At 42.2% G+C, this 27,861-nt stretch overlaps 1 protein-coding gene across 2 annotated transcripts in view; it reads right to left on the reverse strand.

Moving 5' to 3' along the window:
- IGSF11 (immunoglobulin superfamily member 11) overlaps positions 1-27,861 on the reverse strand; it is a 300,570-nt gene that overhangs the window by 33,321 nt on the left and 239,388 nt on the right. The window contains exon 1 of one of the 2 annotated variants that reach the window (XM_061629551.1): positions 2,489-2,505. The exons of the other annotated variant lie outside the window; for it this stretch is intronic. The gene's annotated coding sequence lies outside the window, so the exon portion shown is untranslated. Of the gene's footprint in view, positions 1-2,488; positions 2,506-27,861 lie in introns of those variants that run through there. 2 annotated transcript variants of the gene reach the window in all.

Raw genomic sequence — 27,861 nt, forward strand, 5'->3', positions numbered from 1 at the left:
GTTTCTTTTATCAGAGGGAACACTGCAAAGCCTGTGCTGCTCACTTCAGTGCAGATTAACACAGCAGCACGTGGGGCTGTTTGCCTGCATTCCCTGTGCAAGCCAAGAGCGGCCACCGCATAATGGTCTGGGGCTGAACCCTGCAGTGAATGAGCCCAAGGGCTATGGGGGGGATTCGCCCGGCGATTACAAGTGCTGATCCCTTGCACTGCCCACAATCCCCCTGGATGGTCAGGGGCACCTGGAGACACACACCCCGGCCGGCGCTGCTCCAGAGTGGTGAGCTATGTGATGTTCCTATATATTAGTGTATATATGGTAAGTGCTGGTTGTTTAGAGTATACATGGTAAGTAGTGAAAGAGGAGGGGGAGTGAATGGGCAATAGAATGCTTGATGATTGGCTGAATGTTTAAAATGGCTGACAGTATAAATGAAAGGATGACAGGTAAATCTGGGGGAATGTGAGGTGGTGAATTGTGGAATCTGGGGGGAGAAGAGAAAGAGTGGATTGCTTGGTGGGGTTTGAGAGAGTTGTTTGCCAGGAGAGAGTGAAGAAGGAGGGAGGTGGAGTTCGGATTAGTATTGAGTAAAACCATATGCTTATGTGCCTTAAGAAGAAATCTTGTTAATCTTGTTAGCTTTGTTATCTGTAATAAATACTTAATTTGGTTTACCAAAGGCCTGATCCTTGGCTGGGGTTTCACAGACCAGAAGGGAGGGTAAGGTAATAACCAAGGCTGAAGGGGAACTGTAACAAATGGTGGCAGCGGTGAAGAGAATAACAATACCAGTATTCAGAGTCTCTGGGAATACTAGTATTGGGACGTTACTGGTGGTTGCCTAGCAGGGGGATCTGTTGAGATCTGTGCTAGAGCGGGGAGAGAAATCGTAAGAGAGAGCGGTCCGGACTGGTGGAGTCCCTGGTGGTGCCTAGAGACAGGCAGTAACCACGAGCAGGTAGGAACCTGACAGGGAGAGCCAGGGAAGGATGCACCACAAGCTACAAGGAACTCCATTACAGCCACTACTACCAAACCATCAGGAAATTTAAACTTTTGCGCTCGTACATTCAAGTGCATGCGCCTTGTTGTGCTTTGTTGCAAAGGAGGAGAGGAGCATATGTCATATTTTTGCAGACCAATTGGCTGATAGGGGGAGTGTTATGGGCAGAGCTGGGAAAAAGCGAGAAGTATGGGTCCTCTTGCTGCGTGTGTGGGCGCAAAAAAAGCGGGGGTTTTATTGGTAAAGAGCGAACAAACAGGCAAAGTGAGGACTGTCAGATGACGAACCGGATATGGAAAACGTGGATTATCCCGCTCCGTTTGGATAAGCCCTGAGAATCTGCTCTTTTAAGAAAACTAATCTAGTCTAAACAAGAAGCTTCTATTCCTGGATGTTGCAAAGAAACTCCTGCCAATGCACTGTTTTTTAAAAAATAGAGAATCAGAACTATATGGAGTCTGGAGGAGAAGAGGATCCTCCTGTAACCAGCAGCAGTAGTTTAGGTTCTAAGGCTGCAATTGTATGTGCACGTATTCCTGAGAAAACTACGCATGTGATTGGGCTTCATTTTTCTTTAGAAACCTATTTGCCGCTTCCTGCAATGTTCTTTTACTTCCAGTGGAGTACAGTAGTTAGAACTTTGGACCAGGACTGAAGAAATCCAAGGTAAAATCCCAATTTCTGACCGTGAAGCTCACTGGGTAACCTTGCGCCAGTCACTCTCTCTCAGGGCCTTGCCTACATCACAGGCTTCTTATAAGAATAAAATAGGGGCTGGGGGAATGTATGCTGCTTTCAGCTTCTTAGAGGAAAAGCAGAGTATAAATATAACCACCTATCCTTCTCTCATTCCACTTTAAAAAGAAAAACTGGGAAAAAATCCAAGTATCCCCATAAAATATGCAAACAAAATGTGAAATTGAGTATGGCTATGTAAATTTGCACACATGCTTAGTTTATTTTAAGTGCAGAATGTGGATTTTTCTGGTTGCAGGATTTGGCAATTCATTTGCCACCTTTGTCTTTCTTTGCCAGCTTCATGTGCTCTCCCCTTTCTCCCAGCCTAAGCTATAGTATCAAAGTTGTTTTATACTATCACTGAGACTACAAATATAAGAAAGTACACCGATACAACTAAAAATAGCAACTAGAATTTAATTACCTTGCAAAAAGCTAATCAATCCCCATCAATCTCTGGGGTGGCATGCATTAATCTCCTTCTCCTTGGTACAGCATTGCACAATTATGTACATTATGGGAGATTTCATGCTTTTTCTCTGATGCGTCTGACACTGGCAAAGTCTAGAGACTGCTAATTTCTGAACAGTTAGACCTTGAGGTCCCTGCACTTTCATTTGCCTGCAAAGGCATTTTATAACAGCTGCACTGGTAAGATTCAGTGCCTCTTTACATGCTTTGATGAATCAAGACTGCCAGACAGGATAACGAACCAATTGCTAAATACATAGTAGATGCTCTCCCTACCTCTTGTGCTTACTGTGAGAATTCTTGCAAAATTCAGGCTGAGGCTCAGTGGTAGAACATTCATTTTGCATGCAAGAGGTCCCAGGTTCAATCATCGGCATCTCCAGGTAGGGCTGGGAAAGACCCCTGATGAAAATCCTGCAGAGCTGCTGCCAGTCAGTGTAGACAATATTGAGCTAGATGGATCAATGGATCAGACTCAATATAAGGCAGCTTCCTATGTTGCTAAGTCACTGTCTTTCTAGCCTAACACAGACATGAATGGTGCACTTTATGCACATGGGCTAATTTAGATAATAAGAACCAAAATCATTATTGCATAGTATCAGCCACCACAAGCAAACTAGTCACAGTTAATGAACAACATCTCCTCCACTTTGCAGATGTGTGACCTGACACAAAGGACATCCTGTGAGCCAAGCAGGGATTTGAAGCCAGTTGCCTAACTATAGTCTTCATTGGCTACACAGATCTTAAAACCATCTCCCTTAATGAGCACAACTACCTCCCACCTGCTTAGCCCAGCCCCTAAGACAGACTGGGAGAGAATGCAAAGCCTCAAATGAAATCAGTAACACAGAGCACAAAAGGCAGAAATCTAATTAGTGTCCCTCCCTGGGATCTGCAGGCAGTAGCAATACTGCTACTACTGATGCCACTGACTCTCAATGCGCCCCCCCCACAATTCATTCAGCACAGCCAAGTCAGCAAAGATTCACTGCGCTGCGGATCGGTGCCAAGTGCAATCAGCAGCAGCATGCATTTCTTTGCTGACACAGCAATGCAGACCCTCTGGGGAGATGAAAGCTGCCTGTATCTCTGCAGAAAGATACATCCGCTCACTCCCAGAACTGGGGGTCTGCGATAGAAGCAGGGGAATTGAAAAAGGGTCAGGGAGGCTCTGCCAGGGGGCCTGTTCCTATTTTCAGTTTGCCTAGCCCTAAAAAATACATTAATGGCCCAGCAGCCTCATAATTGATTTATGGTCAGAAGCGAAAATTTTCTTCTCCTCCCTGAAAAAGGTAACATGATGATAAACGGCCTAATAAAGGAAAACGACTCAAGGCACAAACATAAACAGTAATAGATCAGGGCAGAGGGAGAAAGGGGCTTCAAGAGGCAGATGGAAGCATGGGCCATGGGGAATGGGTGAACCAATACAAGGTAGGCTGGAATAATCTAAGGTCCCTGTGCATGTGTGGGTGTAAATAAGGGTGGCAAAATGGGAGTGGGTTAAATGGGTGAAGGAAATAATCCGTTTTAGCACTGCCATGCAATGACCTGTTTGAGAACCAACACAGAGAGAGGTGTCAGTCAAACTGATACACCGGATTGATTAAAAGCTGGGATCTGAACTTTTGCTGTCAGGGCCCTGATGAGTCTGCAGACTGGGGGAGTATAAAACTGCTTAGGATATATTTGTCGCCACTATATCAATAATTGCCATAAAAAAACTATTGTACTCTCCCTCCCTTCCCCCCCCCACAATAAAAATCTTCATGCTCTCCAGAGATTTAGAAGCATTGCCCAAGCGTTGGCAAATCAAAATTTGGTGCAATTGTGCATTCCATTCACTGGCAGGTTGAGTCCTGGAGGCATGAAACCCATATGTGACATCTGCGTGCAATTCATTTGCCACAACCCCAAATGCCAGATTTGTGGGCTTTAATACTGTTAGCTCATGCTCACAGAGAATATGGCTCTGCCTTAAATTTTGATATTAACTTTTAAATTAGTATCTTTGATCCAGCTGAACTAATTACCTCCACCCTTTCCCAAATGATTTTTGTTTGTTTGTTTTGATACTGTCTGGCTTTCTTTGGCAACCAGAGCTGCTCCTGCTTGCTGCCATTTCTCTTCTTCTTATTCTTCACTGTCCTCGCTCCCATTTGTCTTCATGGCTGCTTAATCTAATTGGTTGTCGCAATATGACTTGGCTATTAGTGTCTATGATGTCATTATGTACAATGTCTTCTCATGCCAGGGGTGTTCATACATTACATTCAACAAATGTACAATCTGTGTACACAGTACTTGAGTTGCACACTTGTACAGTTATGCACAGGTAACATTCAGCAAGTGTAGAGTCTGTGTGCACAACAATGAGCAGTACAAATCAACAAGTACACACTTTTTCATGCACTTGTACATGTACAGGAGACAGCTTGTACCTGTGTCCAGTCATTTGAACAAGCCAGATGTCATTGATAAAATCACTTGAGTCACCCTAGAAAGGGGAAAGTTCTTCTCTAAATAAAGTAGGTTATGTAGTTTTAACTTATTTGACTTTTAATGAATCAGACAGCATTCTTGCCATGAGCATTAAGATTCTGCAGGTTGAAGAAAAAAACTTGGAAGATGCCTGAATTAATGATGTCACCCAACTTCATAATGACCTGATGAGAAATACAAAGTCGGTGGACTTCCACTCATAAAGCACTACAAAGTAGTCAGAATGTCTCAGTAGTCTCTCTCCTTCTCCCATTCAGTTTTCCTGAGGTTTAGACTGTAATCCTAGGAAAGGGGGATTTCAGTGGCCACAGGGGTGAGGTTTGGTGTAGGGAGTCACCCTGTCTTGCTTCCAATAAAATTAGCAAAAGCACACTGAGTTCTGTATTTCACAGCACAGTCTGCTGAGTCAGTACCAAACTGAAAGGTGGATGGGGGGGGAATAGTGGGGAGATCCCATTGCTAGTGTAATCAACAGTGATATAAATCACCTTTTTCTTACTGAGTGAGGAAAAGGAAGACCTCAAGAATTTTTCTCAGAAAAATGCCTTCTGATACACTTGTTTCCTCTGCTGCTGCTCCTCCTTCAGTATATTGGATGAATACCGAAGGCATACCACATAGAAAGAGATGTTTTCCCATGTCTTAAACATATGGTAAAGTACAGCAATACAGGTGAAGTGACACTGGATGGGAATGGGTCATTTTAAATCAGGCAACTACAAAATATTTTATGCAGGAAATCAGAAATCAAGAAGAAATGGGGTTGCTTTAATAGTGAGAAGTGATGTAGCAAAAGCAATAAGGAGCTACAACACAAAGTCTGAGCGAGTCATATCAATGAGATTAAATGGGAAACCTATTAACATAACCATCATCCAAGTCTATGCTCCAACGGCAAATGCAGAAGAAAAAGAACTGGAGAGATTTTATGCAGAACTACAGGAAGAAATTGATCACACACCAAAACAAGATGTTCTAATAATCATGGGGGACTGGAAGGCAAAGGTAGGGAACAGAGAAGAACTAGGAATTGTGAGGAAATGGGGCTTAGGAGACAGAAATGAAGCAGGAGAAAGACTTAATGAATTCTGTGAAGCCAATAATTTGTTTCTTGTGAACACATTTTTCAAGCAACTGAAAAGACAACTGTACACGTGGACATCACCAGATGGTCAATGTAGGAATCAAATTGATTATGGTAGCAGAAGATGGAGAAGTTCCATACTTTCTGCGAAAACAAGACCAGGAGCAGACTGTTATACAGATCATGAACTGAAAATATCAAAAATCAGAGTAAAACTAAAGAACAACAAAGCAATCATAATGCCAAAAAACAATTTAAACAACACCTCAGAAGAATATAAAGATCAAATAAGGAACAGATTTGAGGCTTTAAACTTAGTTGACAGAGAACCAGAAGAACTATGGAGTGAAGTCAGAGACACTGTCAGGGAAGAATGCAAAAAGACAGTACCTCTAATTAAAAAGAAAGAAAGACCTTAATGGATGACTGAAGAAACTCTTAAAATGGTTAAAGAGAGAAGGAAAGCAAAAGCAAAAGGAGATACAAGCACAGTCAGAATGCTAAATGCAACAATACAGCAACTAGTACGTAGGGACAAACAGAACTATTACAATAGTTACTGTATAGAAATAGAAGAGGACAGCAAAAAGGGAAGAACAAGAGCCCTATTCCAAAAGATTAGAGAAATGAAAGGGAAATTTAAACCACGAGTAGGGATGTTGAATAATCAACAGGGAACACACTGACCGAGATGAAATAAAAGGAAGACGGAAGCAATACACTGAAGAACTCTATAAAAGAGATGCAACGATGACAGATGCATTCATGAAGGAACCGTATGATGAAGAACCAGACATTTTAGAATGTGAGGTGAAAGCTGCTGTTAAAATGCTTGGAAGAAACAAATCACCAGGAACAGATGGCATACCAATAGAGTTGCTACAAGCTACTGAGACTGAATCTGTCCAAATGTTCACAAAAATCTGTCAAGAAATATGGACAACTAAACAATGGCCTACAGGATGGAAGAGTTCAATATATATCCCAATTCCAAAAAAAGGGGATCCCAGGGAATGCAGTAATTATCGAACTATTGCCTTAATATCTCATGCAAGTAAAGTAATGCTCAAGATTCTACAACAAAGGCTCTTACCAAATATGGAGCGAGAAATGTCAGATGTCCAAGCTGGATTTAGAAAGGGAAGAGGCAACAGAGATCATATCGCAAACATACGTTGGATAATGGAAAGAACCAAGGAATTTCAGAAGAAAATCACCCTGTGCTTTATAGATTACAGCAAAGCTTTTGACTGTGTAGATCACGAAAAACTATGGAATGCATTAAAAGAAATGGGGGTGCCACTGCATCTTATTGTCCTGATGCGCAACAAATACTCTGGACAGGAGACTACTGTAAGGACAGAATATGGAAAAATCGATTGGTTCCCAATTGGAAAGGGTGTGAGACGGGTGTATTTTATCATCCTATTTATTTAATCTGTACACAGAATGTATCATACGGAAAGCAGAATTGGACCAAGATGAAGGAGATGTGAAAATTGGAGGGAGAAATATCAATAATTTAAGATATGCAGACGATACCATACTAGTAGCAGAAACCAGTAACGATTTGAAACGAATGCTGATGAAATTTAAAGAGGAAAGCACAAAAGCAGGACTACAGCTGAACGTCAAAAAGAATAAAGGAATGACAACAGAAGATTTATGTAACTTTAAAGTTAACAATGAGGACATTGAACTTCTCAAGGATTATCAATACCTTGGCACGGTCATAAACCAAAAGGGAGACAATAGTCAAGAAATGAGAAGGCGGCTAGGACTGGGGAGGGCGGCTATGAGAGAACTAGAAAAGGTCCTCAAATGCAAAGATGTATCACTGAACACTAAAGTCAAGATCATTCAGACCATGGTATTCCCGATCTCTATGTATGGATGTGAAAGTTGGACAGTGAAAAAAGCAGATAAGAGAAAAATCAACTCATTTGAAATGTGGTGTTGGAGGAGAGCTTTGTGCATACCATGGACTGCGAAAAAGACCAATAATTGGGTGTTAGAACAAATTAAACCAGAACTAACACTAGAAGCTAGAATGATGAAACTGAGGTTACCATACTTTGGACACATCATGAGAAGACATGATTCACTAGAAAAGACAATAATGCTGGGAAAAACAGAAGGGAGTAGAAAAAGAGGAAGGCCAAACAAGAGATGGATTGATTCCATAAAGGAAGACACAGACCTGAACTTACAAGATCTGAACAGGGTGGTTCACAACAGATGCTGTTGGAGGTTGCTGATTCATAGGGTCGCCATAAGTCGTAGTCGACTTGAAGGCACATAACAACACCAAATGGTAGCTGTTGCTCCAGCTCTGCTAAGTGGCTAGTTCTGTCGTCATGAATTCATTAACTGTTTTCTAACTACTTCCTGTTTTGTGTTTGTGGAAGTGGGTGGCTTATTCTATTTTTGCCATCTTAAAAATTTAATCATGCCAATAATGATATTATTTGCATTGGTATCCATATACTATATGCAATGTATAAAAAGCTTTTTTTGAAAGAAAGAAAGAAAGAAAGAAAGAAAGAAAGAAAGAAAGAAAGAAAGAAAGAAAGATAGAAAGAAAATATTACTTAAGATATTCCATTATATAGTTTCTCAGTAAACGAAAACACTTCAAAACATAAATGAACAGTTTAAAAAATACCCAGTAAAAACTATTTAAATTGTTTATCTTTCAATTATTTAATTTAAAAACATGTTAGCAGTGGGACTCTTTCTCAAATAAGCATGTGTAAGATTGGAGCTGGGAAGAGCAATCCAAACTATAGGAAGCCAGCGTAGTTTACACCCGGGTAAATTATGTGGTGTAATATACCCCTGTTCCAGCCTCTGCTCAGGAGTGGGACTACTTCTGGCTGAGCCAGGCTCAACAAACCTTTAAAATAGAGTTACACCACCCTTTTTGCCAGTGTAACTGCTGGGTTGCTAAGTCAACAAGACCAAGCTGAACCACAGTTTGGAATGGGGTAAATATCACCCTGCCCCGTCCTGCCCCCACCACACCCCCGGAATGCCTGCTTTTTGGGGACTTACCCTGGCTGAGCCAGGATGGAAGATTTAGATGGGTGTATCTCAGGCTGAGCTGGTATGAAGGACTTCTGCCAGCGCAACCCAGCTGAGCCCATGCTCAGCCAGAGATCTGCCTATTCCAAACTCTGCTTATCCCATCAAATCTTGGCTTTGGACTGCTTTCTAAATCATTTAAAGATACACAACACTCAATGTGGTGAAATCTGAAAACCGTGGAGAAAAAGCAGGGAAGAGAAACCTTTCCCTAAAAGACTGATCTACACATGGAACTCCATAAGATGGGAAAATATATTTCTCATTTAAATACAGGTGACCATCTGATCAGTAATATAGATTATCATCCAACCATGTCGGAAACACAGAAGCATTTACCACTGGATAACCCCCTAACCTAATATTAGAATGTATGGCAGAAAAAGTCCTACTCGGAGAGCACATAAAGAGATGAAATTTATGAACCTAAATTAGTCATGTTTGTTAACTTCAATGGGTCTACTCTGAATAGGACTACCACTGAATACCACCCACTATATTTGCATTAATACAAATACTAAGAGAAGGGGATCCCAGGGGTCAAAATTTCAAAAATGGTTGCAGGGGAGCAGGTTAGTCAATGCACACTCTCTCTGTCTCACTCGCTCTCAGACACACACACACACAGACCAACATGCACAGACCAATAAATACAGATTGTTCTGCAAATTCTGGGGGGCTCTAGACTCTTTAGATGATTTCCAACTAAGTCAAGAGTAAATCTACTGAAATTAATAGGCTCAACTACTTAAGTCCCTTAATTTTAATGGGTCTAAACCAATTACCTTTGGCTCTTTTTAAGCAATATTTCTATGATCTGTTTTATATTAGGAACAAATTCCTGATTATATGAGCTGTTCTACAACAGTACAGACTGCCTCAGAAGATGGTGCATTTTCCTTTGTTCGACACTTGGATGCCCACCTATCTGGGATGCTGTAGCAGTGAATTTCCTGCATCAACAGGGGGTTGGACTAGATGACCTTTGAGATAACTTCCAACTCTATGATTCTTAAACTGGCATAAGAAGGAAAGAACCAACATATCAGTGTAACCTGAAAACATCCCAAAGATTCAATGTTGTCAATCCCATTCATTTTAATAGGGAGTTTGATTTTAATTTGCAATGAAAATATAACTGACTAATACAATCACTGATTAAAAATTGCAGCCTGTTTGCTAATTGATCCCAGGATGCCTCTTTGCATTGCAGAAAGAGCAAATTATTTTCTCTAGAAAGCATGACATGAGAGGCCTCTGAGATAACACTCTTATGACCCTTTACAGGATTGGAAAATAGGTTAGGTATATAAAGGGCATGAACAGTACTGAACCAATTGTGAATATTCAATATCACTTGATGCAGAATAATTATCCCCAACACCTTCAACCATGCTTTCCACCCTGTTAATATATGTTTACTGTAAAGTGGTGATTTTAATCTATTTTAGTAACTGTGAGTATAGAACTAGGACATGATGGATTAATTAATGCAGAGTATGAAAGTGTGGTCTTGTGTGTGTGGTGTGAGCTATTTACTCCTGAATCACAAGGGGTACAATAACACAGTCCATCATTCAGAATAGTGAGAGCAGTGCAATGAAAAACCCCTAAATGTAAATGTACTGCTTTCAAGTCGATTCTGACTTATGGCGACCCTATGAATAGGGTTTTCATGAGGCTGAGAGGCACTGACTGGCCCAAGGTCACCCAGCGTGCTTCATGGCTGCATGGGGATTCGAACCCTGGTCTCCCAGGTCGTAGTCCAACACTTTAACCACTACACCACACTGGGTCTCTCTCTAGAATAACCCCTACCCTATTCCATACAAAGTTTTCAATAACCATGGAAAGTGGGGAGTGTAAAAGCTGTTTACTCCCCATCCCATTTGTTTGCACAATTATTTTCACATCCAGCTCCAGAAGTGCTCAACCACTGAGCTACACTCCCTTCCCCATTTAGAACTAGCAGCTGGATGTGAAAATAATTGTGCAAACAAATGGGATGGGGAGTAAACAGTTTTTACACTCCCCAGTTTCCATGGCTATTGAAAACTTTGTATGGAATTGATGAACACTCCATGGAATAAATCAGTAAAATATTAAAGGGAAGGGCCATAGTTCAGTGGTAGAGCATGTGATTTGCACACAGAAGGTCTCAGGTTCAACTCCCAGCATCTCCAAATAGAGCTGGAAATGGCCCATCTGCAAACTATGGAGCGCTTCTTCCAGTTGGTATCGATAATACTGAGCTAGATGGACCAAACATCTGACTAGGCACCGTCCTATGCTCCTAACCAAAGCCTGAACAGTGACAGAAACTCTTTCCTGGCCCTCGCATTAATCCACTTTGTTGCTTTGCCTCCGCACTTCAGATGTGAATATCCCACCCCTCCACCATGGCTCTACAAGAGGCCTCAGGTGGCACTGCTTTCTGCTCCCTTTATGACTGTCTGGAAAAAAGCCCAAGCTATCTTAGCACTGACACAGATGCATGTCCCAGAAATAACAAGGCACTGAGATATTTAAACAAATGACACTCTCTCTTACGAATTATGCATTGTTTTATTACACCCACGTGATACCACATATAAACATGAATCAAATGGGTGGTATACAGTGGTGGCTTTGCCATCGCTGACAGTGCTGCAGTTCTCAAGGCTGCCTTTCAAACGACTTTCCCATCAGCAATTCTACACCTTTACACATTGGCCACACCCACTTTGGCACGTCAGCCACACCCACTTTGAAATGCAGCCCCCCCTGTGGGTCAATGTGATCCTCTGCCCAAAAGGTTAGCCACCAAAGGTTAGCCACCCCTGGATTCTTTATCTGGATGGAGATGAGCTGCATTCTCTCAACAAGTTAATGAAACCAGAGAAGACTATTTAGGTGGTATGTTAAGAATCAAGAAGAATCAGTTAGTAACAGTAATATGGGAGTATAATAAATTGCATTCAGAGCCATTAAAAGTGAAAGGCAGGGATGAGGAAGTTGTGGCCTTCCAGAAGGTGCTATACTATAACTCCCATGACCTTTGTCCATGCTATCTGGGGCTGATGGGAATTAGTTCATCAACAACTGGAGGGCCATAGATTTCTCATCCGTGCCTTTCACTTTTAATGGCTCTCAATGCCATTCAGTATGCTCCTATATTAATGAATGATGAATAAAAGTATATTGTTTCAAACCATAAAAATACAGAAAATAAAATGTCTTGTTGACATATTCAACAAGCAAATGTATGTTTATTTATTATTTATTTATTATTTAATTTGTATCCCGTCCTTCCTTCCAGCAGGAGCCCAGGGCGGCAAACAAAGCGCTAAAAACACTTTAAAACATCATAAAAACAGATCTTAAAATACATTAAAACAAAACAGCGTTAAAAACATTTAAAAAAATTTTTTTAAAGGGTTAAACACATTATTAAAAAACGTTAAGCAATTCTAACACAGACGCAGACTGGGATAGGTTTCAACCTAAAAGGCTTGTTGAAAGAGGAAAGTCTTCAAAAGGCACCAAAAAGATAGCAGAGATGGCGCCTGCCTAATATTCAAGGGGAGGGAATTCCACAGGGTAGGTGCTGCCACACTAAAGATCCTTTTCCTAGGTTGTGCAGAACGGATCTCCTGATCAGATGGTATCTGCAGGAGGCCCTCACCTGCAGAGCGCAGTGATTGACTGGGTATATAAGGGGTAAGACGGTCTTTCAGGTATCCTGGTCCCGAGCTGTATGTTGTGTTATTAATTGCTACTTAAGCCTTGGTTGAAACTCGTATCAAATGCCTGCCTCCAATGATATTTGCAATTTGTTCTGTTTTCTGTATTCCTGGTCCTTCTATCCTACATCTACATGTCTTTGGAGAGTCCAGCTTCCTTTCCTGCCTCACATTTTCATGTCTTATTTGTCCTTTACTGTTCTTCTTGATTCTTAACACATCACCTGTCTGTGACCTCAGACCTGCTTGTTTGACCAGAATTCAGTTGTTGTTTCCTTGATACTAGCATGAACTGCCTGCCCTCACCTGTGCCTACCCACTCTCTTCCCTTCATCTCCCTCATCCAAAAAACCCAAACATAGCCTGACATTTTCAAAGTCTCTTTACACACACCAGTCTGAGGGCATTTTTAACATCCTTAGATCCTTAGTTTTAAGATGTATTTCTCCTTAATAAGCTCCATCAACAAATAATACTTGAACTTTCTATTTATACCTGTTATACATTTAAATGTATCTCAATACGATTTTGTTCATATGTTTTCCTCATGACACACGACAAGCCAGTAACATGTCAGCTGAACACATTAATGCTTCAGAAAGTTTTAAAAGGAAGACTGAAGAACTGCACTACAACCTTAGCGTGGACACACATTAATTTAAGTAAGGCTCATCTTACAGCTTTAATAGACAAAAATGCTTTCAAATACAAGGAAGAGACATAAATGTCAGTTGCTCAATGGAGGCACATTACCAAATTATTCCAAGCTACACAGGAAGTGGATTGGACTGTGAAAGACCAACCCAAATCGTGTTTGCATTTTTACAAATTTGTAGGGCAGTACAATATGTCAGACAGGTGGTCAGGTCTCCTGCTTCCCTGGTGCATTCACTATAGCTGCCCAATTTCCCTGCTTTTTAAAGTTTGATACAAATATCTGTGTGCTATAGATACGTTCTGCAAGGTTTTTTGCCTGCTAGTGAATTTCTCTGCTTTTTAATCTGGGAGGTAAGAAATGGGATGCTGTGCAAGTTTGCTGAAAATGGATTGATCATCTGCATGCTTATTGAGTTCAGTGGGATTTACTCTCCTGCAATCATGCTAAGGATAGGTGAAACTGACCATGGGGGAGGAGGAGGGGAAGGGGAGAGTAGAGGGAAGGACGAAGGGGGGAGAAGGGAGCAGAACCAGAGGGAGGGAGAAAGAGGGAATTGGAAGGGGAGGGGGAGGGGAGGGGAGGAGCAAAAGGGAGGTGATGGGAGGGAGGAGGAGGGGAGAGAAGGTTTGATCATCTGCATGCTTTTTGAGTTCAATGGGATTTACTCCTGTGCAATCATGCTTGAAAATGAAATGGACTGCCTTCAAGTCAATTCCGACTTATGGTGACCCTATGAATAGGGTTTTCATGGTAAGCGGTATTCACAGATGGTCTACCAATGACTTTCCCTGAGGCTGAGAGGGAGTGACTGGCCCAAGGTCACCCAGTGAGCTTCAGGGCTGTGTGGGGATTCAAACCCTAGTCTCCCAGGTAGTAGTCCTAGGATACGTAAAACTGACTGGGGGGAGGGGAGAGAAAGGAGGAGGGGGGAAGGAAGGGATTGGAAGAGGAGGGGGAGGGGCAAGAGGGAGGGGATAGGAGGGAGGAGATAGGAGGGAGGGCAGGTTTGATCATTTGCATGCTTTTTGAGTTCAGTGGGATTTACTCCCGTGCAATCATGCTTAGGATAGGTGAAACTGACCTGGGGGAGGGGCAGGGGAGATGGGCAGGGGGAGGAGAGGAGATTGGATGGGTGGGCACTGGGCAGAGGGGAAGCCCCTTTCCTTCCAAAAGAAAAACATTGTGAACAATATCATTCTTTCTCAAGGTTTCTCCCACCTTTTTATTCTATAGCAGGCACATGTAGTCTCCCACCCAAATTTAAACCAAAGCTGTCCCTGGCCACATCAGCACCAGACCTTTATTTCACTTTAGACAGTCATGGCTTCTCTCAAAGAATCCTGGGAAGTTTAGCTTGTGAAGGATGCTGAGAGTTGCTAGGAGACGCCCTGTTCCCCTCACAGACAATCAGAACAGCAGCCCGTTACACCATTCTGGTCACTGGAGCTCTGTCAGGGAAATAGGTGTCTCCTCTCAGTACCTTTCACAAACTATACTTCCCAGGATTCTTTGTGGGCCCCTGATTAGCCAAGCCAAGCAGCTGTGAGTTTGGCTTTTAGAACAGTGACAGTTGGTTCCTACTGAGCATGCCCGGGCTTATCACTGACTTCAATGCTACATTTCTTAAATTAATTAAAAATCAGCTAGGCATTTTTTCAACTTTTAAACTGCAGAAGATGAAGGTCAGAGTATGGGGCAAGGTCAGTAATAGGATTTTGGTACTCTGTGAGAATGGCTGATTTTTAATTAATTTCAACAGATTATGAGAACTCTGACAGAAAAAAGTCGAAAAGAAGTCTGGTTTCCCCCCCCTCTCTTTTTACACTTTGAACTCTCGATTCTCTCTGTTTTGTGTATTTCCACAATAATTTAGAAGGTTGTTAAGCAAGGATTTCTGAGTTCAGGACTCAAAGTTTTGTAAGGATTTGTTTTGAAATGAAGCATCAGAATGGCATGGGGGTATTTTCAATTTAACATTGTGGAATGTGAAAATCCATGCTGACTATTGTATACAGCCACACTCGTGGCTGTATAATAAAACAACCATAAACAGCATTACAGAACATTACAATCAGCAGCTAGTGATTACTATCGAGCTAGTGCCTAAAGTAAGGACAGAGAAACTCAGGCCTAAGAGCTGACTATGGCCCCCTAGTCCTCTCTTTTTGGGCCTTGGGACTCTGCCCAAGTGACACACTGTTCCTAAGCCATACGCTTCACTTTTGCCACACCCACCATTGGTATGGGGCCTCCAGAAGGTTGTCCATGAGGAAATGTGGCCTTTGCACTGAAAAAGATTCCCCACACCTGGTCTAAGGCATCAGGAAAGCCTCTTCAAAAATGGCAATGCAAAGTTGGGGTGCCACAAGGGAAAATGCTATTCTCTAGTACCCACAGAGACTTAACCTCTGTGGCATCTGATGAAGATCTCAGAGAATTCATCAGGTTCACACAGGAGGAAGCAATTCTTTAGGTACCCTGCTAAACACTAACTGAAAATGTTTCCTCCTACTCAGAATGTTACCATCAAAGCCTACCACATCTCTCCCTCTGCTATTGCCTGATAGAATGGCTGGTGCCAGGAGGAGGCTTCAAGGGAATAGCTTGATAGAGCTTATATGATGGAATAGACCACAAGTAAATAAACCTTGGCTAAAACTGTTAACTGGTGCACATTAAAATATGATAAAATCGACGGAAGATCTGAATATTTCCATTCCTTTGGCAGTCCAGGAATATTTATCGCAGAGTGTCCCAATTTTTTAGACCTGTGCGTACATTTGCCATTTAGAGAAAGTGCCACAAAATAGCTGTTATGGGAGGATATATTGGTTTGGATCTTTAATCACTGTTTTGTCTTTCTAGAGTTTCAGTGAAAAGTCCATAGAACCAGTTAATTTGGTGTGCATGCTATGCCACAGCTTGGGGCCTTTCCTATATAATTAATATAGGGAAGTTTGCAAAAGAAAAAAAAAGTATTCATGCAAACAGTGAGATTAGTTTCAAATCCCCCAGAAAAGAGAATGTGTGGGTTTTGTGCGATCAAATCCCTGTTGTAGGGGTATGAGAGATACTTTGTACATGCTTAGAGAAACCCTTCCTTTCAGCCATCCTACAAGCATGGGAACATGAAGTCCTCACTGATGTCAAATAGGGACCATAAGACTTCTCATATGGCAGACTGGTGCTCAGATTGAGTCTTGGCTCAAATAAAGGCCTGCTTAAAACTAGCAATGGCTGTGGTTGCTAATCTATTATGTGGATTATAACCAGTCCTGCTCTGCCCCACCTTGCCCTGTCCTGAAGGCTTAGGATACAAACTAAGCTACATAAAGGAATACATTCTAAACGAAAAGGGGAAAATACGGTAGATCCTTTATTCCCTTGGCATTTCAACATTTGGAAAGGGAAAGAAAGGCTTTTGACAGGTTTTTCTCAATGATATTCCTGAGGAACTTCTTATCGCCAGTTGCCAAGTAATTAAGGCAAGAACTATAGTAAGCCTTGATGACCCAAAGTGTATGTGGAACAACAACAGGAGCTCATTCTGCCTTTACCAACAGCTTGAAACAAACTGCAATCAGTACTTGAACAATTTCTTTTTAAAAAATTAAATGGTTTCCTTTCCCATTCAAACATGCGGAGAGAAAAAAATAAGTGAATCGGATGGCAGTTGTTGAAAAGAGTGATATGAAAACAAAGCAACACTTGTGCTTGGTGGGAAGGGGGCCTAGCTTCTTCCTAAAACTGTATGAAAAGCCGAAAGGAGCACACAACATTGCTGTTGGAGCAGCAACCACCCTGAACTAGCCATAGGACCGGCAAATGGTGCACTGGGCCTTTACGACTTCTATAAGCATTCTAGGAATACTGTTGTTTAAATCCTTGCCAAAGCAAGGGAATGCTGGGAGACAGAAGTGGAGATCATCCTGGTGGAGAGAATTTGTAGGGGTGTGGTGGTGCTGAAAGCAAGGTATCAGCAGGTTTTCATTAACAACTCTGGGAAGGATCTCAGAAACCTTAGGACTCACTATTAGAAGATATGGTGATGGCCAGAAGCTTTGATGGCTTTAAAAAAGGGTGCATGATGACAAGTGGAACCTGCAACAAAATCTTGCAGGGTACAATGCTCCTCTTCAAACCATCCAGCCAATGTCATCTTTCAAGATACTCCATTCCACTCCACCCCCTTTTCCGGGTTTTCCATTCTCCCTTCCCTCGACAGTCAACATTCTGTGGCCATTGAGCACGCTTAATCCTCTTTAGGAAATTTTGGTTATTCCCCACGGCTTAGAGTTTTCCTCCCTAAAGTTCTGCAAGCTTTGTGATACCTCCCTTGTGTGTGTAGGTTGGTTTCATTTTGGCTACACAAGGAATCGCACTCAGAGAATTGAGATTGCTAATAGAATATGTGAAACTTAAACAGACATTCAGTCTACTGCTGGACACCAGAGGCAGGGACAAGCAACAAGGAAAGATTGTCCTGATTGTCAGCTTCTGAAAGTATCTAGTTGACCACAGATGTAACACAGTAATACACTAAAATTTGGGGGTAGACAACCTGGCCCCCTTTAGGATGCACACCTTAACTTGGTGAGGGGGCTTGAGAGTGTTGAAGAAGCTGACAGCAATGCCGTCAGAAGTCTAGACAAAGAGGCTAGACTCCTAGCAGGGGCACCCAAGGCGGAATGGTCAAAGCTGAGACACCAGACTAACATGCATCCAAACTCAGAGGAAGACAATGGTAAACCACCTCTGAATACCTCTTACCACAAAAACCCTATGAAGATAGTATCCAAAATGCAACATGAGATAGTGCTGGAAGATGAGACCCCCAGGTCAGAAGGCACTCACCGAAGTACTGGGGAAGAACAAAGGACAAGTACGAGTAGCTCTGTGACTAATGATGCAGCTGGGTCAAAGCCAAAAGGAAGCCCAGAAGCTGATGCACACAAATGCAAAGGAGAATCTGGAGTTGTACAATGCAAACAATAGGAACATGCAATGCGAGAAGCATGAACCAGGGAAAGTTAGAAATTGTCAAGCAAGAAACGAAACGTATCAACATTACAATACGTGGCGTGAGTGAATTAAAATGAACGGGAATGGGACATTTTCAATCAGTCAACTACAAAATATTTTATGCAGGAAATGAGAAATCAAGAAGAAATGGGGTTGCTTTAATAGTGAGAAGTGATCTAGCAAAAGCAATTAGGAGCTACAACGCAAGGTCTGAGCAAGTCATATCAATGAGATTAAACAGGAAGCCTATTAACATAACCATCATCCAAGTCTACGCTCCAACAACAAACGCAGAAGAAGAAGAATTGGAGAGATTTTACACAGAAGTACAGGAGGAAATTGATCACACACCAAAACAAGATGTGCTGATAATCATGGGGGACTGGAATCCGAAAGCAGGGAACAGGGAAGAACTAGGAATTGTGGGGAAATGGGGCTTAGGAGACAGAAATGAAGCAGGAGAAAGACTTACTGAATTCTGCGAAGCCAATAATTTGTTACTTATGAACACATTTTTTGAGCAACTGAAAAGATGACTGTACACGTGGACATCACCAGATGGTAAATATAGGAATCAAATTGATTATATAATTGGTAGCAGAAGATGGAGAAGTTCCATACTTTCTGTGAAAACAAGACCAGGAGCAGACTAAGATACAGATCATGAACTGGTCGTATCGAAAATCAGAGTAAAGCTAAAAAAAGAACAAAGCAATCATAATGCCAAAATAGAAATTTAAATAACATCCCAGAAGAATATCAAGATCAAATAAAGAACAGATTTGAGGCTTTAAACTTAGTTGACAGAGAACCAGAAGAACTATGGACTGAAGTCAGAGACACGATCAGGGAAGAATGCAAAAAGACAATACCTCTAGTTAAAAAGAGATAAAGACCTTAATGGATGACTGAAGAAACTCTTAAAATAGTTAAAGAGAGAAGGAACGCAAAAGCAAAAGGAGATAGAAACAAGGTCAGAACCCTAAATGCAACAATACAGTGACTAGTAGGTAGGGCAAAGAGAAGTATTACAACAGTTATTGTATAGAAATAGGACAACAAAAAGGGAAGAACAAGAGCCCTATTCCAAAAGATTAGAGAAATGAAAGGGAAATTTAAACCAAGAGTAGAGATGTTGAATAATCAACAGGGGAACACACTGACTGACCGAGATGAAATAAAAGGAAGATGGAAGCAATACACTGAAGAACTCTATAAAAGAGATGCAACGATGACAGATGCATTCATAGGAGCTATATGATGAAGAACCAGAAATTTTAGAATGTGAGGTAAAAGCTGCTCTTAAAATCCTTGGAAAAAACAAATCACCAGCAACAGATGGTATACCAATAGAGTTGCTACAAGCTACTCAGACGGAATCTGTCCAAATTTTGACAAAAATTTGTCAAGAAATATGGACAACTAAACAATGGCCCACAGACTGGAAGTGTTCAATATATATCCCAATTCCAAAGAAAGAGGATCCCAGGGAATGCAGGAATTATCGAACTATTGCCTTAATATCCCATGCAAGTAATGCTCAAGATTCTACAACAAAGGCTCTTACCATATACAGAGTGAGAAATGTCAGACGTCCAAGCTGGATTTAGAAAGAGAAGAGGCACCAGAGATCATATTGCAAACATATGTTGGATAATGGAATGGAGCAAGGAATTTCAGAAGAAAATCACCCTGTGCTTCATAGATTACAGCAAAGCTTTTGACTGTGTAGATCACGAAAAACTATGGAATGCTTTAAAAGAAATGGGGATGCCACAGCTGTTGGAGAATTCTTCTTTTCCTTGGGTTCTTTTGCTGGGGGGTCCCTTAAATAATAATCTCTGACACAGGCTTGAAGCAAAAAGGTAGGCCTTTATTAAAAAAATAAAACAAGCATATGCAATGTCAGTTCCCCCAGAACACATCCAGGAAGAATCGAAGAGGGACTGCAAAGAGGTACTGTGGGCAAGCTCCTTTTATAAAGTACAATTTCAACATGTGACAATCATTTTACCAATCCCCCCAAGTTCTTCCCTCTGTGACATAACAGCTCTTCCCTCTTGAAATATTTCCAGTCAACCAGATAACTTTATTAAAATGAATACATGTATATTCATACCTCCCATCTCTATCGTGTTCATTGATGTCAACCTGTCCCCGTTGCTTATATACCACTATCCAACTGTCATATATTACTGAAGATCTTGTACTGTTCTGTTCTGAATATGTACCATTACATTCCTTTCTATCATGGTTCCTGACCAGTCAAGCTGGTCAAGGAATATCTGTTAGGACATAACGGCGTGTTCCTTGCCATGATGTCAAAGCCAAGTTTTTGGTTCACATAGAGTGACTGGAAGTTCCATGTGAAAATTCCTCTTCCTTGCTATAAAGAAAGATTAATTTAAATCACCATATAATAATAATAATAATAATTTATTTCTGAGCCGCCTATCTGGCTGGGTTAACGGCCACTCTAGGCGACGTACATAATAGGATAAAATACAACATATGAAATAAAATACAACATATAAAATACTAACAGATAACCCAAAACCTCAACTATAATGAGCTAAAGCCATCCACAACTATAACAAGATAAAACTAATCCACCCCAGGAAGATTGTATGCCCGCCTAAATAGCCAGGTTTTCAAGGCTCGGCGGAAACTTGGCAGAGAGGGGGCATGGCGAAGGTCATAGGGCAGGGAATTCCAGAGGGTGGGGGCCACAATCGAGAATGCCCTCTCTCTGGTCCGCACCAGTCTTGGGACCGAGAGAAGGTCTTGAGTGGCTGATCTCGTCAGGCGGCATATTTGGTGATGCTGGAGGCGCTCCTTTAGATAAACTGGGCCGAAACCATATAGGGCTTTAAAGGTTAATACCAACACCTTGAATTGGGCCCAGTAGACAACTGGTAACCAGTGTAGGTCTTATAACACCGGAGTGATGTGATCACGGCGACGGCTGTTCTTAATTAAACGTGCCGCCGCATTCTGTACCAGCTGTAATTTCCAGACCGTTTTCAAGGGTAATCCAACGTAGAGCGCATTACAGTAGTCTAAGCGAGAGGAGACCAGGGCATGTACCACCCGTGGGAGCAGATGGACAGGAAGGTAGGGTCGCAGCCTCTGTATCATATGTAATTGATACCAAGCTGCCCGGCTTACTGCCAAGACCTGAGCCTCCATGGACAGCTGGGAGTCAAGAATGACCCCGAGGCTGCGGACCTGGTCCTTCAGGGGCAATCTTACCCCATTAAACACCAGGTCTATATCTCCTAACCTTCTCTTGTCTCCCACGAGCAGCACCTCAGTCTTGTCGGGGTTCAGTTTCAGCCTATTACCTCCCATCCATTCACTTACGGACTCCAGGCACTTGGAAATGGTATCCACAGCCAACTCTGGTGAGGACTTGAACGAGAGATAGAGCTGAGTGTCATCCGCATATTGATGACACTGCAGCCCAAATCTCCTGATGATGGCTCCCAGCGGCTTTACATAGATGTTAAATAGCATGGGAGAGAGGATAGAACCCTGTGGCACACCACAATTGAGAGGCCAAGAGTCTGAAACCTCATCTCCCAATGCTACCCGTTGATGCCTGTCTGAGAGATAGGAACGGAACCACCGTAAAACAGTGCCCCCTATTCCCATTCCCCCCAGGCGATCTAAAAGGATACCACGGTCGACGGTATTGAAAGCTGCTGAGAGATCCAGGAGGACGAGGAAAGCATATTCTCCCCTATCCAACGTCCTCCTTAAATCATCCACCAGAGCGACCAAGGCTGTTTCAGTTCCATGTCCAGTCCTGAAGCCCGACTGGAATGAATCTAAATAATCTGCTTCATCCAAGTGTGACTGTAACTGTTTGGCCACCAGTCGCTCAATCACCTTGCCCAAGAATGGTAAATTAGAGACTGGGCGAAAGTTGTTCAACTCTTGGGGATCCAAGGAGGGCTTTTTCAGAATGGGCTTTATTACCGCCTCCTTGAGGGCCGATGGCATTGCACCTTCTTCCAAAGTGCTACCACTACCTTGATCCCTTCACTCAGTCTCTCTTTGCAGCCCATAATGAGCCATGTGGGTCAAGGATCAAACAGACAAGTGGTTGGCTTCACAGTAGAGAGCACCTTGTCCACTTCCTCAGAGGGAAGAGGCTGAAACCGATCCCACCGGACCGGAGTGCAACTGGCTAACTCTGGCCCACTTCCTGTATTCACGGCATACAGAATCTTGCTCTTCAGGCTCTCAATTTTATCAGCAAAGTGTTTAGCAAATATGTCACAAGAGGCTTTAAAAAGTTCCATGGGTTCCTTCGCAGCTGGACCGACCAGACTACGGACCACTTGGAACAACCTCCTGGGACAACACTCTGCGGATGCAATAGAGGCAGCAAAGAAATCTCTCTTTGTTGCCTTTGTCGCCACTTGGTAGGCAGCTATTGCCGCTCTAACCGGTGTCCGATCGTCTTCGGAGCGAGATTTCCACCACCGGTGCTCTAGTCGTCTCACCTCCTGTCTCAGACCTTGCAACCGTGGTGTATACCAGGGTGCAGTCTGAGTTCTATTCAGGGGCAGAGGACGTTTTGGACCCACCCGGTCTATTGCCCCGGAGATCTCCCTATTCCACTCCGTCACCAGGGTTTCGACCGGGCGACCATCAGACAGCTCCAAATCTCCCAGCGCATTCAGGAATCCCTTAGGCTCCATCAGGCGCCTGGGGCGGACCATCCTAATCGGTCCCTGTCCCCTGCGGAGGGTGTGTGGCATTGAGAAGTCTATATTTACCAGATAGTGATCTGACCATGACACGGGGTTAGAAAAAACAGCCCCCATTTTCAGAGCACTTCCTCCCCCTCCCGAGACAAACACAAGGTCAAGAGCATGACCGGCTACATGGGTGGGCCCAAAATTACTAAGGTGCAGTTCCCAGGAAGTCATGGTTTCCATGAAATCCTGAGGCGCTCCTATGAGAGCTGCCTCGGCGTGCAGGTTAAAGTCCCCCAAAACCAATAGGTTGGGGGAAAGGACCCGCACGCCCGAGACAATCTCGAGCACCTCGGTCAGAGAGTCTGCTGTACAGCGGGGTGGGCGGTACACAAGCAGAATCCCTAAACTGCCCTTTGGGCCCAACCTCCAGTACATGCAATCAACAAACTTGGTCTCGTGGAGAGGGGGTCTGGCAAAGATCAAAGACTCCCGATAGATGACTGCCACTCCCCCTCCCCGCCTACCAACCCTCGGCTGCTGCGCGTACTGGAAACCAGCTGGACACATGGCCTCAAGCACAGGGGCTGAGGCCTCATCCAACCAGGTTTCCATAATGCACATCAGGTCTGCATTCTCATCCACGATCATGTCATGGATGAGTGATGTTTTCTGTACCACAGACCTGGCATTACACAACAGCAGTCGAAGGTTGGATGGAGTCATGCATCCCCCAGTTGTCTTCTGGCTATGAACAGGCCCGGAAGAAGGAATGGATATTATGCATCTATCCCTTGTTCCCCTAAACTGGCGTGGCCTGCCACCCACACATCTGCAGCATCTGCCGCCTAGCCTCTTAATATCATGGCTTCCCACCCTCCCCACTGTAACCCTCTCCGATATGCACATGTCCCCCTCTCCGCCTAACACCTAAGCAGGTCCCCCACCCCTAACAAGTCCGCGTAAAGTTGTTGACCCCTTTCTTGCTGCGGTCAGCTCGTTTGCCAACAGGCCGCTTGTCTCCTGTCGCTCCTGGGCCTCCAACACGGCTTCTGGCCTTCATCGCCCTCCCAGTAACCAAAAGCCACATAATATAAAGAATATAATACAAAGAATGATTAGGGAACACAGTGAAGGAAAAAGGGGTAAATGGCAGCAAGCCACTCTCCATCAAACACAGAGGGAAGCAGAAAAGTGGCCCACACACTTATTACATTTATGGAATAAAATTATACATATCATGCTATTATAAACATTGAATATCAAACTAAAACTTTATCTTGTCTTCCACTTCTGATTCTGTTATGAAGATTTTCTCTTAGCTGCTCTATAATCTCAGAAACCTGGTTTCCAAGATCACATAGTAACAGGTATATTAATCAAGAGAAACAATACTAAATATATGATCTGTGGTCACGCATTTAGCCATTTGGCAATGAAAGATGCTCAGGAATTTTATAACAGGGTGAGCTTAACCCTTTTTCTGCTTGGTACACGCAGGCCTGCTTTCAACGCCTGCTGTATGTGACAAAGGGGAAAGAAATCCATTTTTCCTTCATTAATTTTCAAGGGCCTAAATCGCTTGGGGCCAGGGCCCCTTAAGGGGTTCTCCATCACAGCATCTGATTGTCCTGATGCACAACCTATACTCTGGACAAGAGGCTACTGTAAGGACAGAATATGGAGAAACCAATTGGTTCCCCATCAGAATGGGTGTGAGACAGGGGTATATCTTATCACCATATATGTTTAATCTGTACACAGAACATATCATACGGAAAGCGGGATTGGACCAAGATGAAGGAGGTGTGAAAATTGGAGGGAGAAATATCAATAATTTAAGATATGCAGAAAATACCATACTAGTAGCAGAAACCAGTAATGATTTGAAACGAATGCTGATGAAAGTTAAAGAGGAAAGCACAAAAGCAGGACTACAGCCGAACATCAAGAAGACTAAAGACAACAGAAGATTTACGTAACTTTAAAGTTGACAACGAGGACATTGAACTTGTCAAGGATTATCAATACCTTGGCACAGTCATTAACCAAAATGGAGACAATAATCAAGAAATCAGAACAAGGCTAGGACTGGGGAGGGCAGCTGTGAGAGAACTAGAAAAGGTCCTCAAATGCAAAGATGTATCACTGAACACCAAAGTCAGGATCATTCAGACAATGGCATTCCCGATCTCTATGTATGGATGTGAAAGTTGGACAGTGAAAAAAACTGATAAGAGAAAAATCAACTCATTTGAAATGTGGTGTTGGAGGAGAGCTTTGCGCATACCATGGACTGCAAAAAAGACAAATAATTGGGTGTAAGAACAAATTAAACCAGAACTGTCCCTAGAAGCTGAAATGATGAAACTGAGGTTATCATACTTTGGACACATAATGAGAAGACAGGATTCACTAGAAAAGACAATAATGCTGGGAAAAACAGCAGGGAGTAGAAAAAGAGGAAGGCCAAACAAGAGATGGATTGATTCCGGACTTCCGGGAAAGGTTGCTTTGCCTGTGCTGCCTCTGAGCGAGCTCTCGTCTCAGAAGAAGCTTTTTCAGCTCTAAAATCAGTCACAACGTTCTTTTTGACTGATAAAGATTTTCTCCCGGGCAGGGAGAAACGTAGACATCAACCCCAAAGCCTGTTTTTGTGGGGAGGACTGGATTTCATTTATTTATGAGAGAAAGTTCAAACTGCAATGCCGGACGGACTTTCATCAAGCTCTAGCTGATTATAGCGACACGTTTATCTTTTCTTTAAAGAAAACGGACTCTAACAGGCAGATAAGCATCCTTCTTTCTATCTTCTTTTTTTACTTGGCTTAAATTGGTGCAGCAAAAAAGAGATTTGTCAATGTGAAGAACTCTTAGGTGAGTTTTGGCTTTTCTCTTTCACTAACGAAATTAAGGAGGAAAGAAATCGAAAAAGCTTATCTTTGTTTTTATCGCAAAAAGCTGTCCTGGAGGTGCATTCTAAAGATATCAACGGAAGAGGGATTTCTATTTCGAGGAGGGGGGGGGATTCTTTTTGGTCTATTTCATTTTGACGAATCTGCTTGTTCACGACGCCACTAATTGTTTTGATGTTGGGAACTAAGTTTGTTTTGTATTCCTGAACACATAGAGATAAGGCAGGCTGTATTGTCTACACTGATACAAGCAAGCCTGAAATATTAACCCAATTGTGGCTGAAATAATTTTTGTCTCTGTGGTTTTAAGAATGACAACCAGAAAAGTGAATGAGACCATGGAAGAAATTATGTTTCAGAAAATAATGGGTGAGATTGAGATAACAAAACAAACCCTGAGACAGGGTAGACAGGAGATGAAAATTGAACTTAACAAAATGACGCAGGAGCTTAAAGAAATAGTGGATTCTGTGAGAGAGGAGTTTGATGGGATAGGGAAGCTACAAGCCCTGGAGATTGCAACAAATGTGAAATTTGAAAAAGATTTGGATTTTATGGATGTTAGAAATAAAGTTGACTGTTTGGAATTCAACGTTGTCTCTGAAGAAATTAATGAAGATTTTGGTGGTAAAGTTATCAATGTCTTGGATAATTTTCTGGACTGGAATGATGTGATGGAGTTTGACATAGAAAAAATCTATGGAGTTGGCTACAGATATGTGACAGTGGAGAAACTCTTAAGAGATGAGCCAGTGCATTTTGTAAAAAAGAAGAACAGAGATATGACTTTGCAGCAATACTTCAGTAACATATTCAGAATTCTTGACTGGAATGATGTGATGGGGCCTGACATGGAAAAAAAATATGGAATTAACTACAAATATGTGACAGAGCAGAGATGCACCCAGAACAGAGATGTGACTTTACAACAATATTTCAACAACATATTCAGAATTGATGGCAAAGACATATTTGTGATGGGGGAAATTCCCATCAGACTCTTGTTATATGACTATGGCTATGACAGCAAGATCATCATGGGATACTGATAATGGATGAATGGATACTGAAACCACTGGATTTAACAGGACTATTGAAGATGGAAGATGGAATTAATATTGATAATGGAAGAATGGTTATGGAAATTATTGGACTTAACAGATTTGACAAGATGGATTAATTGATATGTTTACTTGGACTATGGCTATGACAACAAGATTATTATGGGATATTGATAACGGAAGAATGGCTACTGAAATTACTGGACTTAACAGGATTATTGAAGATGGAAGATGGAGTTAATATAGATAATGGAAGAATGGCTATTGAAATTATTGGGCCTAACAGATTTGAATTAGATGGATTAAGCGACATGTTTATTTGGAGAAAAATTGAAAGATATATCTTTCAAGAAATTGAAACCTCTCTTTGACTTTTTGTGGAAAGAATAAAATAATGTTTATGAGATTTGATGATTAATTAAGATAATTACTGGAGGAAAGTGATTTTATAATATAATTTTAGAGATAGGATTGTTATATATTCTAGACCTATAACTGATCTGCGACAAATCGGAAGTCGACATTTTATTTTATTGTTTAATTGTTTTTTTTTTTTTTTTGTCTTTCAAAATTTGAATAAAAATTAATGATAAAAAAAAGAGATGGATTGATTCCATAAAGGAAGCCACAGACCTGAACTTACAAATCGGAACAGGGTGGTTCATGACAGTTGCTCTTGGAGGTCACTGATTCATAGGGTCGACATAAGTTGTAATTGACTTGAAGGCATATAACAAGAAGCCAACCTGGAACTCTCCAGATGTTGTTGGACTCTAGCTCCTATCAGTCCCAGCCAGCATGGCTAATGGTCAAAGACAATGGGAGCTGCTGTCCAGCAATATCTGCAGGGCCACACGTTCTCCCCTGCTTTACCCCAGCAGTGTCAAAC

This window comes from Rhineura floridana, chromosome 5, assembly GCF_030035675.1.
Source record: "Rhineura floridana isolate rRhiFlo1 chromosome 5, rRhiFlo1.hap2, whole genome shotgun sequence".
NCBI lineage: Eukaryota > Metazoa > Chordata > Lepidosauria > Squamata > Rhineuridae > Rhineura > Rhineura floridana.